The sequence below is a fragment of the Elephas maximus genome, chromosome 27 (genome assembly GCF_024166365.1).
Source record: "Elephas maximus indicus isolate mEleMax1 chromosome 27, mEleMax1 primary haplotype, whole genome shotgun sequence".
NCBI lineage: Eukaryota > Metazoa > Chordata > Mammalia > Proboscidea > Elephantidae > Elephas > Elephas maximus.
This window is the reverse complement of record NC_064845.1, coordinates 37,142,770-37,168,965: the sequence shown is the minus strand read 5'-3', so window position 1 is coordinate 37,168,965 and position 26,196 is coordinate 37,142,770. Positions and strand designations below refer to the sequence as shown.

The 26,196-nt window shown below is 42.6% G+C and overlaps 2 protein-coding genes and 1 long non-coding RNA gene across 4 annotated transcripts in view; 2 read left to right on the top strand and 1 right to left on the bottom strand.

Annotated features, from left to right (window-relative positions):
- Nucleotides 1-26,196, top strand: part of LOC126068466 (uncharacterized) — a 1,054,989-nt gene that overhangs the window by 485,327 nt on the left and 543,466 nt on the right. The window lies entirely within an intron of this gene.
- Nucleotides 1-26,196, top strand: part of LOC126068451 (ral guanine nucleotide dissociation stimulator-like) — a 480,137-nt gene that overhangs the window by 199,097 nt on the left and 254,844 nt on the right. The gene's annotated exons all lie outside the window — the stretch shown is intronic.
- The window catches only part of LOC126068470 (uncharacterized), a 174,028-nt gene that overhangs the window by 86,178 nt on the left and 61,654 nt on the right, over nucleotides 1-26,196 (bottom strand). The window contains exon 3 of the long non-coding RNA XR_007515707.1: nucleotides 24,316-26,000. This is a non-coding gene — a long non-coding RNA (uncharacterized LOC126068470). The remainder of the gene's footprint in view (nucleotides 1-24,315; nucleotides 26,001-26,196) is intronic.

Genomic DNA, 26,196 nt, shown 5'->3' with positions numbered 1-26,196 from the left:
TTGTGTCTCTAAGTCTAAGGTAAGACTCTTATAGGCAGCAGATACACAGATCGTGTTTTCTAATCCATTCTGCCACTCTCTGTCTCTTTATACGTGCATTTAGGCCATTTACATTCAGCGTAATTATGGAGAGGTATGAATTTAGTGCTATCATTTTGATGTCTTTTTTTCAGTGTTGTTGTCAGTTTCTTTCTCCCGCTTAATTTTATGCCCTGAGTATCTTTACATATTGTCCTTTTCTCCTATTCGTTGTTGTTGATTTTGTTTCCAAGGAGTCTCTATTTTTTTCTTGTATTTTATTTTGATGTGTAGGACAGTTTGTCTCCTTTGTGGTTACCTTATTATTTACCCCTATATTTATATATTTAAACCTAACTTTTATTTCTTCGTATCACCTTGTCTTTTCTCTATATGAAAGACCCATGACTACACTTTGTAGTCCCTCTTTATTGTTTTAATGTTGACCTCTATTACATAGTAACATCGCTGTCTCCCTGTTTTAAGCGTTTTTTTTTTATCTTGATTTATTTTTGTGATTTCCCTATCTGGGTTGACTTCTGATTGCTATACCCAGTATTCTAGTCTTGGGTTGATACCTGATATTACTGATTTTCTAACCAAAGGACTCCCTTTAGTATTTCTTGCAGTTTTGGTTTGGTTTTTACGACTTCCCTGAACTTCTGTTTATCTGGAAATATCCTAATTTCACCTTTATATTTGAGAGACAGCTTTGCTGGATATGTGATTCTTGGCTGGCAATTTTTTCCCTTCAATTTCTTAGATAAGTCATCCCACTGCCTTCTTACCTGCATAGTTTCGGACGAGTAGTCTGAACTTATTCTTTTCAACTCTCCTTTGTAGGTGACTTCGTTTATCCCTAGTTGCTCTTAAAATTCTCCCTTTATCTTTGGTTTTGGCAAGTTTGGTTATGTGTTCATGACCTTCTTTTAAAATCTACCTTATGTGGAGTTCGATGAGCATCTTGGATAGATATCTTCTCATCTTTCACGATACCAGGGAAGTTTTCTGCCAGCAAATCCTCCGTAATTCTCTCTGTATTTTCTGTTATCCCTCCCTGTTCTGGTACTCCAATTACTCATAAGTTATTTCTCTTGATAAAGACCCACATGATTCTTAAATTTTCTTCATTTTTTTAAAATTCTTTTATCTGGGTTTTCTTCAACTATATTGGTGCCAATTTCTTCAATTTCAGAAATTCTGCCTTCCACTTGCTCAATTCTGCTCCTCTGACTTTCTACTGAGTTGTCTAATTCTGTAATTTTATTGTTAATCTTCTGAATTTCTCATTGCTATCTGTCTATGGATTTTTCCAGCTTATTAAATTTTTCATTATGTTCCTGAATAATCTTTTTGATTTTTCAACTGCTTTATCTGTGTCTTCCTTGGGTTGTTCTGCACATTGCCTCATTTCCTTCTTAATGTCTTAAAGGGTTTTGTTTATTAATCTTTTGTATTCTGCCTCTGATAATTGCAGGAAGACACGTTCATCTAGAAGAACCCTTGATTCTTTGTTTTGAGAGCTTGTTCAGGCAATCGTGGTCTGTTTGTTTATGTGACATGATATGCACTGTTGTCTCTAAGCCATCTATAAGTTATTGTATTAGTTTTTTTTTACATTTGTTTACTGTGTCGTAGCTTCTTGCTTTGTTTTGTTTTGATATGCCCAAATGGGCGGCCTGAGTAAGCAAGCTTGATTATTTTCACATTTGGAGCTCTGGCATCCTGTCTCTGGATGGCCAGAGCTGTTATCAGGTATATCGGTTTAGGGGTCCATTCACTTTTCTTGTATGAATTCAAGTCAGGTGTCCAGGAAGCTGATCATCAAGTGTGTGGTGCAGGCTCTCTACTACAATCTTAGAGGGGCAAGTATCTGCTTGCAGCAGGGTGTCATGCTGTGAACATGGCAGGGGGCTGAGAATCATCCCCCAAATTTCTGAGGAAAGCATGTCCCTGTTCCCTACAGTGTACAGGTGGGTGGGTTCTGCAGATGGACCATGGGCACCCAATGTTTTTGGTTGTAAAGCCTGGGAAGTACCCGTACTATACCCGGGTCAGGGTCAAAGCTGATGTCCTCAGTATACACTGTAACCTTCCCATCACTGGCAACAACACCCATCTCCCTCAAACATCACGTTTACAAAGTTCATTTCTAAGAACAGACACCTAGTTATTTCAAAAGAGAGAATGGATGAATGAACCCTGGCTCGTAAGGTCAATAAAACCGGTGTTCACGTTTTGGATTGTGAATACAATCTCAAAAGGACAGAATTTAAGAAAACCCATACTTATTAAGAAGATTCAAGTTTTAGAAGAGACTGATTTGAGAATAACTTTGACCTGACTGTTGTGCCAACCCTAAAGTATACTGAATAATTAACCAACATTATTTTTACTAATACTCTCACCCCTACCTTCAAAGTATGTAATTACTGGATATTGATCAGGTTTAAAAGTCACATGTATACTTCCAAAATCCCACCCATGTGTGTAGACTAGCTTCACAAGCAAAGAATCAGAAGTATGAAGTTATTGGGAATTTTAATTGAATCATGATTTCAACTTCACATTCAATTAACCAATTTATGTAAAGTGCTTTCAAACCCTGTATTATGATGCTTAATCGTTATGTTACATTCCGCCTTCTCATCCGCTACACACAAACACACATACAGAACCAGCAAAGTAACCACAACCATCCCTCAGTCTCTACAACACCCATTATTCCAACCTTATAGGAACAGTTTGGCTTTCACAACTATTTTCTTTGAGCTTCTCTTTAACTGAGATCTCACAGATCCTCTCAAGATCTTCTAGACTTGAGGCTACATGCTACTGGTTTGCCAGTTCCATTATTTCACCTTCTCCAGGAATTCCCAGAGACAGCAGTGCCACCTGCTAGTAGGGAGGGCACAATCTGCTTTCTGGAAGCCTGTGGGTGACAGGAATGGCAGCCTAGATTTCTGTCTTTGTGAGCTTTTCTTTTCTAGAGCACATTATAAGCATAAGCTACACCTGAGATATGTAACCTCCACAGGAGCCTCCACTGTGACTGGCAGGTGGTCCAGAAGCCATGTAAAGCAAAGCCAGGCTAGCCAACAATGAGGCACTTCTGCCTGAAAATGCCTCCTCAATGTCCCAAATGGAAGAGCCTCACTGAATTCAACATTTCCTGGCTCTCCTTTTCCCCCACTGCTTCAGTATCTGATAATAGCACTCCCGGCCCCTACCTGTGGCTATGCTATCTAGCTCTATCTCACATCCTAAGGAAGGTGCTCAGACCCCTCTCAATGTGAAGGCTCTTACATGTACACAGTGTGACATGGATCCTTCTCAAAGGACACTACTCCTTAGGCATGCAGGTCAGACTCTAATCTCTTTCATTTGCTCTCCATCCTCCCAGCACCTAACCCAAGGAGCAGAAACAACAGAAAGGAAATGATTTTCTTGTTGCTTTGAAAGTAACACTAGTGAGCTTTCATTGATTCAGAGAGTAAACCCTTGTGCTATAGGTCACTGATACATGTCACGTCCCTCAAGATGCACTCAGCCTACCGATCTTCTTGGTTTCCCTTCCTTAACCTGATCAGTGTTTTTCAACCTTTTCACAGCCCCTTCCACAGGCTGAATGTAAGAACTGCACGCCCTTTGTGTAGTTTTTACAGGCAGTCCTCAGTTATGTCCAAATAACGTGCAACCTGTAGTTACAAACCAACCCCCGTAGAGCCTATTTAGATTAAAAATTTGAGGTATATACAATGGTTCATAAAAATAAATTGGCACTACTTTGGGAAGCGCATTAAAACACTGTTATTATTACTGTATTATCATGTTAAAGATATCTTAGTGTATCTGGAAATGATTCGTTACTGTTTATGTATAGAAAAGGAACACTACATGCTAAGACAAACATATGATTAACTGACATTAGATAAACACCGTACCTAACTGTTCAGACTAATGTACAAATTCAACTTAAAGACAGATTTAGGAATAGAACTCGTTCGTAATCCGGGGACTGCCTGCATGACAAAAATGACATTTTTTCTTTAGTCTTAAAAGCATATCCTTTTTCAAGTTATACTACCTCCCTGAACCTTCAGAATTCATTCCCCCACCATCACCAACACCAACTTAAAAACTTTAGACAAAATTTTAAGTTATTCCCAGTAATTTGCTTTGTGTTCCAAACTATTACCTGTCAACCTATACTTCACTGTACTAGAGACAGCTCTTACAGTCCCAGAGAGCTTGAGCTTCACAGCAACTTCTCCTTTTACTTTCATTCACCTCAGAGTTCTCATCTCCGTAACAACTGTTAAGTGCTCCCTATTCCATTTTTTTTAACTTTCCAAGCTAATTGATTTTCTATCAAGTGTAGACATTTTGCAAGTATGCAGGGGCAGATTAACCAGTAAGCAAAGTACTCACGGAGTTATACTAAGCAAGGTGTGCAACAGGCTTAATTGTGTTTACTTACTAATCAGTAGAGCACAGTTTCACAGGCATTTCAACACATCAAAGATGTGGTGAAAAACAGGTAAATTGTGACTACAGATAAGTAAGTAAAAAAAAACACAAGTAAACCCAAGTCTAAGTGTACCTTGCTTCTTGGATAATCCATCTCTGGAGTATGTCTTAAAATTATGTGTGAAAATCACAGTTCCGTAAAGAAACAAATTTGTAGGGAGAAGAGTAATAAAAGGGCTTTGAAAAGGTATCAGGATGTCTCCAAGGAATCAGGTAGATAGATCTTTGTCAATCTCATGCCAGAATGAGTTCTAAATGGATTACACTGAAACTCCAGAATACAGTAAAATTTGCACACTTTAGTTAACCACTGGAAAACTGAAGGGATTTTTTATGTTTCACTACAAGGATGGGAAACCCTGGTGGCATAGTGGTTAAGTGCTACAGCTGCTAACAAAAGGGTCAGCAGTTCGAATCCACCAGGCACTCCTTGGAAACTCTATGAAGGCAGTTCTACCCAGTCCTACAGGGTCGCTATGAGTGGGAATCGACTCGGCGGCACTGGGTTTGGTCTTGGGTTTCCATAAGGACGTACCGTATGCCCTTGCTAGTGCAGGTCTGGGGAAATGAAGGACAGAGGTAGGGGATACCTTGCAGTATTAATGTACTCTTAAACTCCTGTACACACCTCCCCTTTTCAAACCATGGTTTACAAGAGATATTCCGTCCCCACACATCCCTCTTTTACCAGCCAAATGGTCTTCTTCAAACACACACTTTTCAAACAACTGAGGAAGTCTAAAGAGGCTTAATTTAGACCCTGCCTTCCCCTCCGTATAGGGTCGCTATGAGTACGAATGACTCGAGGGCAGCGGGTTTCGTTTTTTGGTTTGGTTTTTCCTCTCCCTACGGCCTATTTACATGCAGAAAATAACACCTGGAACAGCCCCAGAAAAAACCTCAATTTACAGCGATCCCCAGCCCGCACCCACCACCCCAAATATCTGTCTTCTTGAACAAGAAACTCAGTGTGCTGATCTGGTCTGTAGTTCACTGCAGGCATTTCCTTCCTCACAATTTACCAGTCATCAGTTAAGCGTCTCATTTAGACCTGCTCCGCCAGTGCCCAACTGCTTAGAACATTTTTTGCCCTGTAACGAATCTCTGGGTTCCTTCAGCCCGCTCAGAGCGCCCAACTGCGGGGAACCTGGGCCCAGGGCTCGCCTGCAGGTCCAGCGGGCAGAGAAGCTTCTCAGGGCGGCACTCGGGCTCGGTCCCCGGGTCACGCCGCCCAAGTAAACCCGTGTGTACCTCGCTGATTGGATAATCCATCTCTGGAGTATGTCTTAAAAAAAAAAATGTCTTAGATGTGTGAAAATCACACTGTTTCCTAAAGAAACACCCACCCCCCTCCCCGCACCAGGGCAGAGGGTCTGCGTCCACCTCAGAAGCGGGGCTCCCTGGGGTTGGTTAACCCCAGACTACCCCCGCCACGCCCCGCCCTGCCATCCCGCTCGCCCGGACCCTGCGAAGGCGCGATAGGACCGGCAGCCCCACCGCGTCGCTCACCTCAGGACAAGCGCGCGGGCTCCCTCTGATGGCGAGAGAGAAAGCCCCGCCGCTCGCACACGCGCACTCGTGCCTTCGGCCTTTGCCCCTCTGGTCCAATCGCCAGACCCTTGGACCAGGCCCTGCCCCGCCCTGGCCCTGTCCGTCAGCTTCCGCGAGAGCCAATCAGCTCGCACGGGAGGCCCAGCGCTGGTCACGTGGCCACAGCAGCCCATCACTAAATGGCCCTGGGCTGCGCAGGCTCCAAACTCCCAGGGGAGTCTGTCGCTACAGCGTGGGGTAGGTGCGAGGCCTGCACAAAACACTGAGCCTGCATGTTCGGGGACTGAGAAGCGCTCGATTGATCATTTGCTACATCTGTTAGTTTCTAAAATCCTAATATGAATAGTCATCATCGGGGTATCTTGTTAAACTGCGGATTCTGATCCAGTAAGTTTGGGGTATGGACCTGAGACTCCACCTTTCTAACTAGCTCCCAGGTGCTGGTGATGATACTCCTGGTCCAAGGACCACCCATGAGAAGCAAGATTTTAAGGAAATCTGTCAGAAAGTGTCGGTTTTGCACCTCCCCATGTTATTTTCAAGTTTTGAGACCTCTTCCTCCAGTGATGCAGAGCTTTCCAGTGACTGACTAAGCACGGGGTGTCCTGCTGAGGCTCATAGTTTGGGCACCTGCTGAGGGAAAAAACCCGCTAACTAAAACCACTGCTGTGGTGTCGATTTGGACTCATACGACCCTACAGGAGAGGGTAGAACTGCCCCATAGGGTTTCCAAGGCTGTAAATCTTTAGGGAAGCAGACTGCTTTGTCCCAGGAGCAGCTGGTGGATTGCAACCCCTGACTTTTCACTGCTGTGTTTAATTTCCACACCACCCACCTTGGGCTAAGGGACAACAACCTATGCCAACTTGGGGTTGGAGTGTGGAAAGTAGAAATGGAGACTGTATGATCCTTGGAAATGACAGGACTGTTTCTTCGAAAATAGTAGGCATGTGTTTCTGAGTGGTAGCTCTACCAGACTCTGGAATACGGTCTCCCCTACTTTATGGAATTTACAGTCTGTCATAGAACTCCAAGGGCAAGTTCAGGAACGGAGCCTGGAGTATAGGAAAAACATGCAGGGACCTAATGGTTGCACCATAAGCTAGAGTGGTTGCAAACCTGCATTGTTGTTGTTGGTGTTAGATGCCGTCCAGTCGGTTTCAACTCATAGCGACCCTATGAACAACAGAACAAAACACTGCATGGTCCTGCGCCATCCTTATAATCCTTGTTATGCTTGAGCTCATTGTTGCAGCCACTGTATCAATCCACCTCGTTGAGGGTCTTCCTCTTTTCCGCTGACCCTGTACTCTGCCAAGCATGACGTCCTTCTCCAGGGACTCATCCCTCCTGACAACATGTCCAAAGTGTGTAAGACGCAGTCTCGCCATCCTTCCCTCTAAGGAGCATTCTGGCCACACTTCTTCCAAGACAGATTTCTTCGTTCTTTTGGCAGTCCATGGTATATTCAATATTCTTCGCCAACACCACAATTCAAAGGTGTCAACTCTTCTTCGGTCTTCCTTATTCATTATCCAGCTTTCACATGCATATGATGTGATTGAAAATACCACAGCTTGGGTCAGGCACACCTTAGTCTTCAGGGTGACATCTTTGCTCTTCAACACTTTGAAGACATCCTTTGCAGCAGAGTTGCCCAATGCAATGCATCTTTTGATTTCTTGACTGCTGCTTCCATGGCTGTTGATTGTGGAGCCAAGTAAAATGAAATCCTTGGCAACTTCAATCTTTTCTCCTTTTATCATGATGTTGCTCATTGGTCCAGTGTGAGGATTTTTGTTTTCTTTATGTTGAGGTATAATCCATACTGAAGGCTGTGTAAGTGCTCGAAGTCCTCTTCACTTTCAGCAACCAAGGTCGTGTCATCTGCATAACGAGGGTTGTCAATGAGTCTTCCTCCAATCTTGATGCCCCATTCTTCTTCACAGAGTCCAGCTTCTCGGATTATTTGTTCAGCATACAGATTAAATAGGTATGGTGAAAGAATACAACCCTGACGCACACCTTTCTTGACTTTAAACCAATCAGTATCCCCTTGTTCTGTCCAAACTGCCTCTTGATCTATGTAAAGGTTCCTCATGAGCACAATTAAGTGTTCTGGAATTCCCATTCTTTTCAGTGTTATCCATGGTTTGTTATGATCCACACAGTCGAACGCCTTTGCATAGTCAATAAAACACAGGTAAACATCCTTCTGGTATTCTCTGCATTCAGCCAGGATCCATCTGACATCAGCAGTGATATCCCTGGTTCCATGTCCTCTTCTGAAACCAGCCTGAATTTCTGGCACTTCCCTGTCGATACACTGCTGAAGCTGTTTTTTGAATAACATTCAGCAGAATTTTCCTTGTGTGTGATATTAATGATATTGTTCTATAATTTGCACATTCAGTTGGATCACCTTTCTTGGGAACAGACATAAATATGGATCTCTTCCAATCAGTTGGCCAGGAAGCTGTATTCCGTATTTCTTGGCATAGACGAGTGAGCACCTCCAGCGCTGCACCTGTTCGTTGAAACATCTCAATTGATACTCCATTAATGCCTGGAGCCTTGTTTTTCACCAATGCCTTCAGAGCAGCTTGCAGTTCTTCCTTCAGTACCAACGGTGCCTGATCATATGCCACCTCTTGAAATGGTTGAATATCGACTAATTCTTTTTGGTATAATGACTCTGTGTAGTCCTTCCATCTTCTTTTGATGCTTCCTGCATCATTTAATATTTCCCTCATGGAATCCTTCACTATTACAACTCGAGGCTTGAATTTTTTCTTCAGTTCTTTTAGCTTGAGAAACACCGAGCATGTTTTTCCCTTTTGGTTTTCCATCTCCAGCTCTTTGCACATGTCATTATGATACTTTACTTTGTCTTCTCCCGAGGCCCTGTGAAATCTTCTGTTCAGTTCTTTTACTTCATCAATTCTTCCTTTTGCTTTAGCTGCTCGATGCTCAAGAGCAAGTTTCAGAGTCTCCTCTGACATCCACCTTGGTCTTTTCTTTCTTTTCAGTGACCTCTTGCTTTCTTCATGGATGATGTCCTTGATGTCATTCCACAACTCGCCTGGTCTTTGGTCACTAGTGTTCAATGCGTCAAATCTAGTCTTCAGATGGTCTCTAAATTCAGGTGGGATATACTCAAGGTCATATTTTGGCTGTCGTGGACTTGCTCTGATTTTCTTCAGTTTCAGCTTGAACTTGCATATGAGCAATTGATGGCCTGTTCCACAATCGGCCCCTGGCCTTGTTCTGACTGATGATATTGAGCTTTTCCATCGTCTCTTTCCAAAGATGTAGTCAATTTGATTTCTCTGTGTTCCATCTGGCCAGGTCCATGTGTATAGTTGCCGTTTATGTTGGTGAAAGAAGGTATTTGCAATGAAGAAGTCGTTGGTCTTACAGAATTCTATCATTCGATCTCTGGCATTGTTTCTATCACCAAGGCCATATTTTCCAACTACTGGACTTTCTTCTTTGTTTCCAACTTTCATGTTCCAATCGCCAGTAATTATCATTGCATCTTGATTGCATGTTTGATCAATTTGAGACTGCAGCAGCTGATAAAAATCTTCTATTTCTTCATCTTTGGCCCTAGTGGTTGGTGCGTAAATTTGAATAATAGTCATATTAACTGGTCTTCCTTGTAGGCGCACGGATATTATCCTATCACTGACAGCGTTGTGCTTCAGGATAGCTATTGAAACGTTCCTTTTGACTATGAATGCAACACCATTCCTCTTCGAGTTGTCATTCTCAGCATAGTAGACTATATGATTGTCCAATTCAAAATGGTCAATACCAGTGCATTTCAGCTCACTAATGCCTAGGATATCGATGTTTATGAGTTCCATTTCATTTTTGACGATTTCCACTTTTCCTAGATTCATACTTCGTAATTCAGATTCTGATTATTAATGGATATGAGACAATGTTCTGCTGCTATTCATAAGGTTTTCCCTGGCTAATGCTTTTCATAAGCAGACTGCCGGGTCCTTCTTCCTAGTCTGTCTTAGTCTGGAAGCTCAGCTGAAACCTGTCCTCCATGCGTGACCATGCTGGTATCTGAATACCGGTGGCATAGCTTCTAGCATCACAGCAACACACAAGCCCCTACAGTATGACAAACTGACAGACACGTGGGGGAAACCTGCCTTAGAAGTCTTAAAAATTTTCCACATGCTTTTCTGTAATCCCAGAGTCAGGACGTCAAGAAGCCCATTGCCTGCGCCATCTCTCAAACTTGACCTGAACTTAGCATACAGACTGGCCAACCAGAAGCTTTGTAGTTCAGCATAGCCAAGCTGTTATTACCCAGCATTGTCCTGATGTGGTTCAAGAGTCTAAGTGCTAAATTCTCTAAAACTTTCAGACCAGGTGTTGTGATATTCCACCACATTGCTTCAAGCAGTTATCTCTCACTATTCATCAAGGGGACTAAACTGCCACACAGAACTTCATCCTTGTGAGTGTGTTTTATCAGGACTGGACATTGTTCTGGAATTAGTAACCTTGGACATTGTTCATCACATTGGAATTAGTAACCCTGGACATTATTCATCACATTGCTCAGTATCGGAGCAGGCACAGCACAAAATTCAGAGCTTCTGGGAACACATTAAATCAAGTATAGCACTGGTTCTGGTTACAGCAGGAATAAAGAGATGTCCGACCAAGAAAAATACATTTGAAGCCTCAAAGAAAAATTCCTTTGCTGTCTTCTAAGGTCACTATGAGTCGGAATCAACTCGATGGCGATGGGTTTGGTTTGACTTGGTTTTAGCATTAAACTGGAGGAGTCCTGGTGGCTCAGTGGTAAAGTGCTTGACTGTTAACCAAAACTCAGTGGTTTAAACCCACCAGCCATTTCACGGGAGAAAGATGTGGCGACCTGCTTCTCTGAAGATTACAACCTTGGAAATCCTATGGGGCAGTTCTACTCTGTCTCGGAATCGACTCCACAGCAATGGGTTTGATTTCGAGTATATCATTAAACCAGTGGTTCTTACGCGTGGCTGTAAAGTTTTTTAAGGGTGTAGATTTTGGGCCCCTGTGCCCAGAGGTTCTGATTGGTGTCAGGCCCGGAACCTGGGTACCTATAGGTTTAAAAAGTTCCACAGGTGATTTGCTATCACCATGTGTGAGAACACCTGCATAAGTTGCTAGATCAATGGAGTCATTCTCTCACAAGGAAAAGTCACCTCTGCAACACAGATCACTAATGACACGAAGACTGTGAAAACAGAGGGCATTTTCCAGACAATATGTGCGAATAGATAAGAAAGGCCAAAAACAATTCATAGGAAATAAATGCACCAAGGATAATTCAGCGGTATAAATTGAAAAGCCAGGTCCACAACTCAGTTTCATTCTAGTTGATTAGCTAAATATTTCAAAAAGAACCCATGCCAAGCTGACCAGCTCTCTCGTGATATCTTCACTTATTCTACGCCCCACTTACCAAAAGCAAATTCCTGGTTGAATATCACTAACGGTTATTCTCTGAGGCTTTTGCCAAAGTGTGTAAGGAGTCACCAGGGGTACTTGTTAAAATGCAGATCCCCAGGACTCACCCCAGAGTCTCCTGTCACCTCTCTCATGTAACAATCCTGAAGTCACTATTGCTTAAATGGGAGTCGAGACTGGACCTCCTGATAGAGAGCATCTACACATAGGCAAGCCCTCAAGTAAAAGAGCTATGCTATTAGTTTAGTTTGCCATGCTGGCTAAATATAGGAGGGCCATTCCATTTTAAAAAACTCCAAGAGGTTCTCCGTTCTGTTTACTGGGATTTTATGAAGCGCTGTCATTATTATTGTTATTTTGAATAAGGCATCGGGATGCTGTTGTTGCACAGAGTTTTTCTATGGAATGATCTGTAATGCTGTGGAGCTTCACTCAGTTTTTAACTCAATTTGTGAGGTCCCCTCAGAACGCTCTCCTAACAACAGCCGTCTTTTTCTAAAGTGACTTTATTTGTGACACCAAAAATATGGAAGCCCAATGTGTGAGCCTTCAAACTAGCTTCTGTCCTGCTCTGATGCTTCTAAAAATATATTTCACACCATCCAAATGGGACGAATGTTTTTCGCCTTGTAAACTTGTAGCTCTATCTATTGGGTAAAATAAGGACACATTTCACTGATATTTAACTAGCATGAATACTGTGAATCTTAAACTAGAAAAAAATTGTTTTTCTCTTTATGGGTGTCATCATTATAAACAGAGGCAACAGGAAACAAAGAGATGCTTACTTGAGAATATGAATTTGTATACAGGACATCTAGGCCCTTATTAATTTTCTGTTTCTCAGTCTACTTGCCTCACATACATAACTCGGCCCCACCTCTCTGCCCCTTGATAACTTAGCTCCAGCTACAACTATCTTCTTAAATTTTCCTCAAATACTCCAAGCCCACTCTTGTCGCAGGAAGAAACTACTCTCTCTGGATGGAATCTTCTGCCCCCATGTACGCACAGGGCCCTCTCTCCCTCATTGAACAGGTCTTTGCTTAAAGGAGTCCTTGTCAGAGAGGCCTTCCCTGGTCAAATGATCCAACAAAAGCATTTCCTCCGGCAACTGGTGCTCTCTAACCAAGCCCTTCTCAACCAGGGTTCTGTGAGAGAATTTCCCTAGAGAGAATCACGTCAGTGACTTTTTTCATGCCTCCCAAGGATGGTACATAGCTAACATCCTTCTAGTTGCACAGAAGAAGTTAATTCATTGTATATAACAGGTGCTTTAGGGCATTAGTGTTTAATTCTCCCGTGGAACTCTTGGAAAAGGTCTGCTGTAAATGGTTATCCTACTTTACTATTCTTCTGAGCTCTTATCAACATTTCATGAATTATCTCTTTATTGTCCTAGAATGTAAGCATATGGACCTTGATTTTGCTCCCTGCTTATCCTCCATGCCTAGAAATGGTATATAGTAAAAAAAAAAAAAAAAAAAATCCACTGCCATCAAGTTGATTTCAACTCATAGTGACCCTATAGGACAGAGTAGAACTGCCCCATATTGTCTCCAAGGAGCGCCTGGTGGATTCGAACTGCCGACCTTTTGGTTAGCTGCCATAGCTCTTAACCACTATGCCACCAGGGTTTTCCTGGTATATAGTAGACACTCAAAAGATATTTGTTGAATAAATTGCACAGCAGCAATTTGTGTTATAACTTTGTATGTAAAAGCTTTTCCATTGTTAAAACAATTCATGTTAAAACTTCTATATCCAGAAACATGTATATTATAGATTTCCTGAGTGGTATGATAAGACAGAAAATGTTAAAAGAATTGGAAAAGCTAAAAGTATTAGTCCAGATAATAATAACAGAAGGCTTTAGTCATCCAATCAGAAATGACCAACTGCTCAATCAGGATGAGAGATGGAGGAGGGGTTAATAATTTGAGGATGTTTTCTACAACCCTTACCAACGGAAAGTAGAGTAGGATTCCATTCCAAACAGGATCAGAAATGGACTCTAGGGATTGCTGTGGGTGAGCCATTCAGGAAGAATTAATAACATAATTAAATTCTGCATTCTCATGAGACAGAGGAAAACCAAGAAACCCATTTCATGAACTCTAGATTTTTAAAAAGGAAAACATGTGCAATGTAGGCCCCATTTAGGAGATAACTGAAAGGAAGTGATTGAAAAAGTCAATAACCCACAAGAAAATCGTATACAGTTTTTCCCTTGCTGTCCGTGAAAAGTTTGTACCAAGAAATAAAAATAACAAGCATTTTGAGATAGAAGCTAAAAAGAGAACTGGTAAAGCCATACAAATTACTAGAGAAAAAATAGGGCATTTTCCCCAAACTCACAAGAGAGCTCATGTGAACAGGATAAAGACACCCAATCAATTATAAATGAGGAGAATAATAACTACACCAGAAAGACTTTGAAAAACACCTTGCAAGTGTCTTAGAAACCAATAAAAGGAGATTGCTTCAGCATGTGAACGGGAGGAAGTCACTCAAAGAATAGGTGGGATCTTTGATCCTTGTAGATAAAGGATTTGCTCGAGAATGGAAAAGGGGACATTTTACACGCTGAATTGTTTGAGCCAAATGGAAAGAATAAATGGAGGCTTCCTTTCCCATGATGTCCCCAAAGATGAAATAGTTGGAATTACTTGACTGCATGCTACTCAAAGATAGTATCCCAGGCTGGACAAAATCAATGTGGACAAACTGTCAGGACAGAGAGATGGAGAATCTGCTGACTCAGATGGGTGGCTTATATCTACAAATGTGTGGCTGTAACCCCATTCAATGAAGGAGTTCAGAGGAGACCTGAAGAATCATGACCAGAAGAGCTTTGCTTTAATAACAGGCAAAGTCAAAAAGCCTACAGTACCCCAAAACCGACTGCTGTTGAGTTGATTCCGACTCATAGCGACCCTATGGGACAGACCAGAACTTCCCCATAGAGTTTCCAAAGAACGCCTGGTGGATTCGAACTGTCGACCTCTTGATTAGCAGCTGTAGCACTTAATCACTACGCCACCAGGGTTTCTCAGAGCCTACAATAGGGATTAAAAAAATCATTGAGTATTTAAATGAATATCATCTTTGGGAAGAAAGACAATGTGATTTTTAAAAGTAAAGTATGCTTAATTTCCTGGTTTCAGGAGAGTTGCGCTGGTCACTAAACAAATGAGAACTGATGAGTATCTTCTGGGCTAGTATATTTCTTTCCAATTGACTTTAATTATTTTTTTTTTCTACATGATGGCAAAAGGGTACAGACCACAGAATCACAATCAATAGACAGCAACGTGCCCTCCTCTGAACGACGTCCAAAGAGTAGGAATCCTCAGGGCTACCATTAAACATACACCTACTTCTTAACTCCTGTAGTAAAGAAATACTTAAGTGTTTGCTAAGGAGGTTACTTTCAAAATTTGACATACTTCAAATGCCCTTATCATATACATTGTCTTGCTGTTTGACTAGGCGTGATAAGAATTACATATCACAATATTGTATTTTTGCTTATCTCTTACAACCTTACTATTACTTATGAATTTATTAACCAGTTAAAGTTACAGGTTTAAAACGAACTAAAAGCCCAGCACACAGTAAGCATTCAATAAATGTTAACTGCATTTAAATTGATTTACGTAAATAAATGAAACTTCAGAAAATCAATCAATAGATTCCAGGCTGTCCTCTCTCCCCTCCCAACCCCAACTTTCCTTTCTTTTCTACTGGGCTCCCTTCTGGAATTTCATCAGCTATCTCCAGCTGTATCAGCAACAGCCCTCTGGAAAAAAGTTCCTGCTAATAAGGGGGCAAAAAACATAGTCTTTACATATTCTTACAGCTATTTATGGGAGTTCCTGGGTGGTACAAACACTTAAGCACTGGACCACTAGATGCAGAGGTTGGCAGTTTGAATTCACCCAGAGGTGTCTAAGAAGACAGGCTTAGTGATCTGTATCTCAAAGTTCACAGCCCTGGAAACCCTGTGGAGGACAGCTCTACTCTAACACACATGGGTCGCCATAGTTGGAGTCAACTCGGGGACAACTGTTTGTTAGCTTACCTAAAAATATTAAGGTTAATGAATAGTAATCCCATTCATTCACTCACACATGCCCCAGCTTTGAGGAAGTGCTCCTTGGGTATGGTAATTTAGTCCTGATAAGTGTATAAGGTTTGGGATGCAGCAGTCACCCATAGCTGAGGCACAGACAGATAAAACATGGCATAAAACAGAGAAAGGGAAAAAAGAGTGAGAGAGACACAGACTATGGTTTAGGGAAGATGTTACCAGTCAGTCGCCTATAGGGTGAAACAGGTGAAGCGAAGGAGCAAAACAGGCAGCGATAAGACAGAAGAGTTGGGGACTGTGGTATTACTAAATTACAGCCCATTTTTGCAACATGAGAATGCAAGATCTACCATATCTCACATTTTTAGAGATCTAGAAATCTGGATTTTTATAAGAACTTACCCATTTTTTAAAAAAAAAAATCTCTGTGGACCAAGCAAAACACACCTGCAAATCAGATACGAGCCACAGCTACAACCCTTAGCTAAAAGGGTCAATTCCCCAGCCTAAAATCTCTCAAACCCCTTTCCAGAACTGTGTCATATGACCACTGCTAGATGCAGGGGAGGCTGGGAAATTAAGGTGGTTTTTGTTTGGTTGTTCGTTTGTTTTAACCTGAGTACATCATTGTAGTAAAACCTGGGTTAAATTGTTGTAGTAAAACCTGGATTCAGCTACTAAGCAAGAAGGAGACCACACATCCAAAGGAGGGAATATGCCCCATGCTTTGAAATACTAGGTCTAAGAGAATTCCACAAACATCTACCTTCTCAGCAACCTCCTCTCTCCCTGCTCTTCAATGTTCCCTGGAGGTCCCTAAATCAAGCAACTAGCCTGAGTATAATGTGACTTGTACTGTTGTATTCCGCCAGGCGCTCCTTGGAAACTCTATGGGGCAGTTCTACTCCATCATATAGGGTCGCCATGAGTCGGAATCAACTCGCGGGCACTGGGTACTGGGTTACTGTTTTATTACACAACTGCATTCAATTAAAGGACTGCAATCACTGTGCTAAATGGGGCCATTATCAATATAGGGTGTGTCTGGGGAAAGCAGACAAATGAAAAAGGAAATATATGCTAGAAATACCAGGTGCAAGAAATTAAAACCTGAATCCCTGCTTTTGCTGGGGCTTTCATGACGTGACAGATGTACTTGTCCTGTCACTGTCCCAGCCTCAAGACAAGCAAATGTCTTGAGGAGTCATTAGACTTAAATTACTTAGGAAAATGTCTCTCAAGTCAAAAGGTGTATGAACCAAGTACACATTTCTTGTTTTCATGTCAGTGACCGTCTTATCCAAGAGTTAGATGTACCAACTTTAAAATGTGAAAGAGACGGCAATAATCTCCTAGTAATGATGCAACATCAGTGGGTGGGGTTGATCAAGCCCTAGGTACTGCCATATTATTTTTCTGACTTTAGATTCTCTGGGCTTTGCCTTAAGCAACATAGGAGCAATAAATCTAGTTAAGACACTGAGCAGAGTATCAGTTTCAGGTTTTCTGTAGTCTTTTTTTTTTTGGAACATTTTCTTGTGGTTTGAGTAAAATTTTACAGAGCTTATTACTTTCTCATTCAACAATTTATGCATGTTTTGTTTCGTGACAGAAGCTGCAATCCCCTCAAACCCCAGTTCCTTCCTGGGTTCCCATTAGCCCGTCTTCCCCTCCCCTTCTTGCCTTTTGAATTTTGTTCTGGGGAAAATGCTGCCCTTTTGGTCTTGTGTGGTTGATTGTTCTGAGGAGCAGGTTCCTCAAGAGTGTTATTCACTTTAGGGGCCGGTCTGTTGTTTGGCCGAAAGGTGATCTCCAGGAGTGGGTTCAGTTCCACGTTTGAAGAGTATCTAAGGGCCATAGTTTCAGGGGTTCCAGCAGTCTCTATCAGACCAGTAAATCTGGTCTTTTTTATGAATTTGAATTTTGTTTTAGAGTTGTCTCCGACTCTGTCCAGGACCTTCTATTATGGTCCCAATCAGAGTGGTTGGTAGTGGTAGCCAGACGCCATCTAGTTCTGGTCTCAGGCTAGTGGAAGCTTTGGTTCGTGTGGTCCATTAGTCCTTTTGACTGTTTCCTTGAATCTTTGATTTTCTTCACTCTTCTTTGCTCCAGACAGAAAGAGAGGAATAGTTGTTATCTTAGATGGCCACTCACAAGCTTTTAAGACCCCAGTTGCTACTCACCAAAGTAGGACGTAGGACCTTGTCTTTATGGACTATGTTATGCTAATTGACCTAGATGTCCCCTGAAACTATGGTCCTAAGCCCTCAAGCCCCATGACTCAGTCCCTCAAGTAGTTTGGTTATGGCTAAAAAGTTTCCATAACTTTGCCTCCTGTGTGCTCTACTGTAGACATTGATATGTTGGCAGCACATACATGTATGTATATGCTTGTGGGTGTACTCCCACACTTGTTCAGCTTACATATCTACCTATATATCCACTGTTCAACTATTGTTTGTTGTTACGTTATTGCGGAATTGTGTATTTACCTGCCAGTGCCTTCCTTTGCCTTGGTCACGTGTTGCTGACCTCCCCTTATTGTGTAATGCTTTTCCCTTTACCCAAGTTAATATGTGTCTACTATTTAGTAAGAGATTTTCCCTCCCTCCTGTTCCCATCCCTGGTAACCATCAAAGAATATTTCTGTGTGTAAACCTTTTCTTGATTTTTTATAATACTGATCTCACATAATATTTGTCTTTTTGTGATTGACTTATTTCACTCAGCATAATGTCCTCTAGGTTTATCCATGTTGTGAGATATTTTGCGGAGTCACTGTTATTCTTTAATGTTGCCTAGTATTCCATTGTGTGTATGTATCATACTTTGATTATCCATTCGGCCAATGATGGGCACTTAGGTTGCTTTTTCTGTAGTCTTAACAGACCTGGATTTGCTCTTGATTTCTACCTAGAATTTACTTTCTTCAATTCTTTTTTGAAGATCGTTTGTACTTAACCTTATTTTCCATTTACTGGGAAGCAAGAAAAATCTTTTGCTTCCATTTTTACTTTTTACTCATTTCTCAGCGTTTTTGTGGAGCTCTCCCCCACACTTCCCCACCAATGATGAAATCTTTAACATTTTTTTAGTCATCAGGATTTTCTAGCGCTAATGATGCCTGGGAGCCCTGGTGGTGCAGTGGTTAAGAGCTCAGCTGCTAACCAAAATGTCGGCAGTTTACAGCCACCAACCGATCCCTGAAAATCCTAAGGGGAAGTTCTACTCTGTCCTTTAGGGTCACTATGAGTCAGAATGGACGCGATGGCAATGGGTTTGTTTTGGTTTTGGGCTTAATGATGCCTGAGGAGCCTGTCAATAGCAACACAAATCCACATACGAACATTAAATCCCTGTTACTGGAGTTGTTTACTCTGGGCCTTGCTGGCCAGCTCTTCGTGTTCCTTCATCTGTCTGCATCGATGTGGGCTGCCAGCTTCTGTAGAGTCAATATTTGTGTTTCAATCAAGCCAAGTCTCTTTGGAGTTCATCCTTCTTTACTCTTCCAGTGAGAAATATCAAGACACTGCCCTTTCCTGTAGTTTTAGGGAATGTCTTGTCCTCATCCTCCTATTCCAAAGAAGGAATCAAATGAGAATTACTGTTTCCCTGTCAGTCTACCAGTTTCACTTCTATTACATTAGCCTTCAGCAACCCATGCTAAGTCTCGTGAGTCAAATCTTTATTTAGATTTTGAAAGCCACGGTTCAAAATATAAAATACCCTGCTGTATTAGACAGGGCTTGCTTTGGAATATACATGTGGAAAATCCTGTTGCACTGGCTTATGCAAAATTAAAAAAAATCTTGTCAACAAGTCCAGAGGTAGGCTGGTGCAGCAGCTGTGCAAAGTCATTGCTGAAAGTTTGCTTGCCCAGAAAGCAACTCTGGGATGGAGAATGCACACAGGGCGTTTACTAATGAGCGCTCTTGGGATCAATCCCTATGGGATAATGGAAGGAAGCAAGACTGGACAGAGAACAAGTTGGGCTGTGGTGCCGTCACAAGAGGACCTCAGCCAATCACATGAGATCTGAAGCTGTGATGGTTTTTCAGAATTTTTCTGAGTTGGGGCAAGGGAACAGGCCTTTATATTTCCTCAAAAGCCAGTCACTGGACATGGGTTCCCCACCAGGAAGGAGGCATGACCTTGGGAGGGGTGCCGTCTTCAGCTGAGGGTAATTCCCAGAGAAGGCTCACAGCTGAAGGCTATCAACTGGCCACCCTCCCAGCAGTGGGGGGTAACAGACTCCAGTCCTGAAGGGGATCTCAGTAGAGAAGGTCAGTGCCCACCACAGTCGTCATGTCCTAGGCTCCTTCTACCTTTCTGAGCTGCCACTCTTAGCATTTGGCTTTCACGCTCACCATTGCTTCATGCTCTCAAGATGACTGACTATTCCACCCCTTGCCTTATTTCTGCACTCAACGCAGAAATAAGAAGAATGTAAAAAGGAAGAGGAGGTAGCACCTATATTAAAAAAGGAATGATCTTCCAGAGATGTCCACCAATCTTCTGTTCACATTTCACTGGCCACAACTTGTCACATGGCTATTTCTAGATGCAAGAGCTGACGGGAAATGTATGTTTTAGGCAGACATATTGCTGCCTCGATGAAAGTCAGAATTCAGAGTTTTGATTTTCAAGAAAAAGAAGAGAATGGAGATTGGAATTAGCAACTACCGGTACTCCTACACCATCTGATTTTCAAAAATAGTTCACTCTTTTTGACAAGATGTTGGCAATTTTCTATAAACCTCAAGGATTTTTTTCCCTAATTTCTTCCCAGAAGCCACTTCGCTATCTTAATCACACATTAGTTGTACTACTTCCTTCTGTAGCCACTGCAGGTTAGGATTCCTTTTCTAGTTGTCATGATTATCTCAAAAGAGTAAACCTTAAACTTCTTTCTTACTGATTCATCATTTCTCTCTTTTGCCCTTTTTCTCTCTCACACAGGCACAGGAACACCTGGTTTTACTCTTCCCATGTTTTTGAGAGTAGAGTGATAGTAACAAAGTGCCCTCATTTTATCCAGTCTAAAATCATCATTGTATCCTTGTCAGTGTGGGATCAAACTAAAGTGCATCTAGAGATAAAAGAGGAACCATTGGCAAAATGGGTACACAGAGGATAGAGGTATAGCAAATCCAAGGGAGGGAATCCAGCCAAAGTAGAATGGACTAGGAGAAAGGTTGCCAGGTTTGGCAAATAAAAATACAGGACACCTAGTTAAATTTTAATTTCACATAACTAACAAATAATTTTAGAATAAGTATTTCCCAAATATTGTATGGGACACACTGATACTAAATATTTATTTGTTGTTTATCTGAAACTAAAATTTAACTAATTACCCTGTGTTTTATCTGGCAACCCTGACCAGGAGGAATAGTGTCCACACCATCACAGAGCTCGATACTCCTACTGTGCCCACTTCTCTAACTACTGACTTCACCTACTCCCCTGGAGCTTTCCCATAAACGTCTAGCCTGAGAACTACTGTCCAGTATGTTTGGAGACTCATCAAGACAGCTAAAGCTGAAACATTCTTTGCAAAAGCTTACATTTTTTATTATTTCCTAGAACACAGACCCCCTTGGACATGTAGATGAGCTTCAAGTGGGTCTCTGAATCCACTGAAATTGTGGCCTTATATTGTTTTCATTTATTTATATTCATTCATTCATTCATCCTTTCATTTAGTCATTCGACAAACATTTATGGCTCCTTACTGTATTAAAGGCACTAAACAAGGTCCAGAGAAAAAAGTCAAATAAGAAAGAGTCCCTTCATTCAAGATGCCCATGTTATATTTGACATAACCTACTCTCGGGTGTAGTTAATGCTGGTGTGCCAGGGACCCTCGGCCAATCCTACAGACATGGATGGAGACTTTGCTGCCAATTTGCCAGGGTATAAGTCTGTCCTTTCTGAGGATATGGATTCAGAAAACTTGATAGGAGAACGCAATGCTTCAAAGGTTAGGCCACACCATTGCATTGAGTACTGAAGGGAGCATGAAATGAGGGGTATTCTGCTATCTTGCATTATTAGATCATGAGACTTTTCCACTATGTACCAAGCACTCTAAGAGGACAGAAGCCCAAATGAGAAGCAAAGAATTGTAATCGGAGGTTTTCACTGTCAAGCACTGTGAATGAACAAGAAAGGGAGAGAAGTAGTGAGAAGGTCTTTTCCACAGGACTTGATCATAGAGAAACTTCTTAACCTGCCTCTCCAAAGACAGGGATTGGGGAGGGAGTACGATGGTCTCTAGCCTCTACCCTTTGAAACAGCTGAATAGTTTAAGGAAAAAACCTCACAGAGATGCTGCGAAAACAGTGCCAATTATTCGTGAGATTAAGGGCTTTGCTGAAGTACTCTCACAACTAATGTCTTACTCTATCGTTGACCTTGGACTAGCAAAGAAAACAGCTAATATCAACCTTCCTTTTTCATACCTCTCCCCTAAGAACTCAGAATGAAGAACTAACCACTTCTCCCCAGCCTCTAGAAAGAAAGGAACACATCTTAGACATGTATTCTACTCCTGAGGGATGCTGTTTTCTTTTATTTTGAAGTTTCTGGTGATTAGAGTTGAGAGAGAGAAAGAGAAGACAGATTCAAAGATCCCAGATTTATCTTAAAAACACACCCCATAGCTAGAATGCTCCTCAGAATCAAGGACGGCGAGACTTGTCTCACGTACACTGAACATATTATCAGGAGGTTCCAGTCCTTCTGGATTCGACAGGACTTGTAAAACATACTACAGAAAATCTCTACCCTTAGGTATAGGCCAAGGGCTCCTCTTTTCAGGATCTGTGCCTCAGGGGACCCATGCTTTGGAGGCCTTCCTTGAAATTTTCTGTCCCCCTCTTGTAGGTGTTGCAGTACCATTGGCGTGGGATGCCCAGAGCCCAGACTGGGATCTACACGGACCTTGTTGCCTGTTCTGTCCTTTGGAGCACTGTCTAATTTTCTGCCTCATGGACAGGGTTCACCATATGCCCCAAGAAACTCTGGCCAATATATCCATGGTGTTGTCCCAGAGCTTCTGGGCTAGGCCCTGGATCTACAATAGCAGTCTGCTGAGCAGATTACTCCTGATGGCATAAGCAGTACTTCTTGTGGGGGATCACATGAGATTGGAATAAATTCACAGTTGGGGGAAAAGGTAATTAGCCAGCTCCACTAGCCAGCAGAGCTCAGGACAGAAGGGGCTCCTGTCCCGGCATAAATGGGCCATTGCCTTTGAATATCTTTTCCCCCTGCATGGACCTGTGATGGCTTATTCCAGGAGAATAGGCCCTTGATGGCAGACTGCAACCATTTCGGCAGTGCAGTGGAGAGGTGGGTGTTTGATATTTGATACCGCTTTGCCTACTAAACAGGGTCCTCACCTACCACATCAAGGGCAAAAGGACTGGTGGCTCCACTCAGGTCATCCAGCCACCCGTGACGGGTCCAAGGATAACTGGTACCTCCCAGTCCTTACAACCAAAAGCATTTGGGGCCCATGGTCCATCTACAGAACCCACCCACATGTACGCTCTAGGCAACAGGGACCCGCTTTCCTCACAGACACTTGGGGAAAGTTTCTCAGCCCCCTGCCTTGTTCAGAGCATGACTCCCTACTGGAACCAGATACCAGTACCTACAACAATCACCTCTGACCCTCTAAGATTGTAGGACAGAGCTTGTACCACACACTACATGATGAGCTACCTGGATACCTGAGCTGAATCCATAAAAGAAAAGTGAATGGACTCCTAGACTGATATATCTCATAACAGCTCTAGCCATCTGGTGACAGGACATCTGAGCTTCAAAGGCGAAAATAATCCAGCTAGCTCACTCAAGCAACCCATTTGGGCATATCAAAACAAAACAAACCAAGAAGCTAGAACACGGAAAGCAAAAAATCTTGTGAGTGGGTCACTAGGGGTAATAGTGAATGGTGCTACTCCCATTAATCCCCTTGATTCCTGGACCCATGAATCCTGGCTATGGGAGATACAACACTGTATACTGGATGCTGCTTTAGAGCATATACAGCCCCTAGGTGAACACTGCCCCAACCCTGCAAGGTATTGCCACCTAGCGGGCACTGTAATTGTGTCTTTAGTAGTCCATTCCATCATTCTATCAAGCCAGCTACTTCAGGATGATGGGGAACATGGTAAGACCAGTGAATTCCATGAGCACGGGCCCACTGCTGCATTTCATTTGCTGTGAAGTAAGTCCCTTGATTCAAGGAAATGCATGCGGGATACCATGATGGTGGATAAGGCATTCTCTGAGCGCATCGGTGACAGTTTTGGCAGAAGCATTGCATGCAGAGGAAGCAAATCCATATGCAGAGTAAGTGTCTATTCCCCTGAGCACAAAATGCTGCGCTTTCCATGATGGAAGTGGGCCAATGTAATCAGCTTGCCACCAGGTTTCTAGATAATCACTCTGAGGGATGGGGACGAATAGGGGACTCAGTGTTGGTCTCCGCTGCTGGCAGATTGGGCACTTGGCAGTGGTTGTCGCCAAGTCTGCCTTGATGAGTAGAAGTTTATGTTGCTGGGCCCATGCATAACCTCCATCCCTGCCATCATGGCCACTTTGTTCACGAGCTATGATGGAAGTACCTGGGAAAGGAGGATGAGTGGTTTCCACAAAACACGTCATCTTATCCACTTGATTGTTAAAGTCTTTATCTGCTGACGTCACTCTTTAGTGAGCATTCACATAAGACACAAATATCTTCACTTCTTTGGCCCATTCAAAGAGGTCTATTCACATACCTCCTCCCCGTAAATCCTTGTCTCCAGTATTCCAATCATGTTCCTTCCAAGAACTTGACAATCCAGCTAAACTATTGGCCACAGCCCATGAATCAGTATACATACAATCGCTCAAATGGCCATTTCTCCTTCCAAGAAAAGTGAACACCCAGGTGCACTGCTCGAAGCTCTGCCCATTGGGAGGATTTCCCTTCACCACTGCCCTTCAGGGAGGTCCCAGCAAGGGGCTGTAGTGCTGCCGCTCTCCATTTTCAACTAGTGCCTGCATATTGCACAGAGCCATCTGTAAACAAGGCACGAGTTTTCGCATCTTCAGTCACCTGATCATAAGGAACATCCCATGAGGCCACAGGTGCAGACTGGGAGATGAAATGTAATGTGAGAGGAGTGGAGACCATGGGATTTGGGCCATTTCCTCATGCTACTTACTTGTGCCTTCAGGTCCTGCTCAGGCCCAATCTTGTATATACTGCTTCAATTAATGATGGAGTGCTGCTGGGCAAGTCCAACTTTATGACTCTGTGGGTCAAACAACATCCAGTTCATAATGGGAAGCTCAGGCCACATGCTGACTTGGTGGCCCAGGGTTAAGTGTTCAGTCTCTACTAAGGCCCAGTTACAAGCCAAAAGCTGTTTCTCAAAAAGAGAGTAGTTATCTGCAGAGGATGGCAGGACTTTGCTCCAAAATCCTACAGATCAGTGCTGTGATTCACCGAGAGGGGCCTGTTCTTCAAAATGAGGATGAAGAAAAAGGCATTGGCCAGATTAATGGCTGGGTACCAGGTACCAGGAGGTGTGTGAATTTGCAGTTCACTCCTCCAAGGAAACTCCTCTTCCAACTGATTGGCTGCTCACATCCGATCACAAAATGGAGGCTGATTACATAATTTCTGCCAAACCCCTGAGAATCATCGCCTAACCAAATTGACACATAACATTAATCATCACAGCGGTGATGAAAATGTTCTGAAGTAGATACTGATGATGGTTGAATAAGATTGTAAAAGTACATAAAGCCACTATGCTACATACTTTTAAACTACTATAACATTTTATTCTATGAGAAATATACCTGTTAAAATGGTATAAAATATGAAGTATAAAGGGATCTGGAAAAATACTACGAGAAAACCAAAAAAATTCCGACTCAGGTGAGTTGAAAAAAAGGTTTGGCTCTGGAGGTGAAGTTCCCTAGCTGTGAATGAGGCGTGGCTGTGGAGGAGGTGCAGCAAATGACTCAACCTCTGGTGACCGAGGCACAGCTGGAGATGGAGGACCTGGCGCTCTGTAGAGCTCTGATGCTGAGCAGAAGCAGGATCGACGTCAGGAAGTGGCCTGGGAGCCATTTCTGGAGGTGGCCCAGGATTCAAACCTACCCCTCCAGCTGTCTGTCCATCTGATGTTGGTGACGGAATAGTTGGTGCACTATGGAGCTCCAGTGTTAGTGCAGGGGCAGGATCAATATCAGCAGGTGGTCCGGGAGCTGGTTCTGAAAAGGATCCATGAGGTCCCTGTCCCCAGGTCACAATCTGTAGGGGAGACACGAAGATGGATGAAAGAATGGAAACAAATACATGCAAAGAGAAAAGCATATTTTATAGAGAAAATAAGGTGCTGTGAGATAAGGCTGGTGTGTGGTCCAAAAGACCTCATTACAGTGACATTTATGTGTGACCAGAATAACAGGAGGGACCAGCCCTGCATGAGTCTGGGGACAGTGTACCA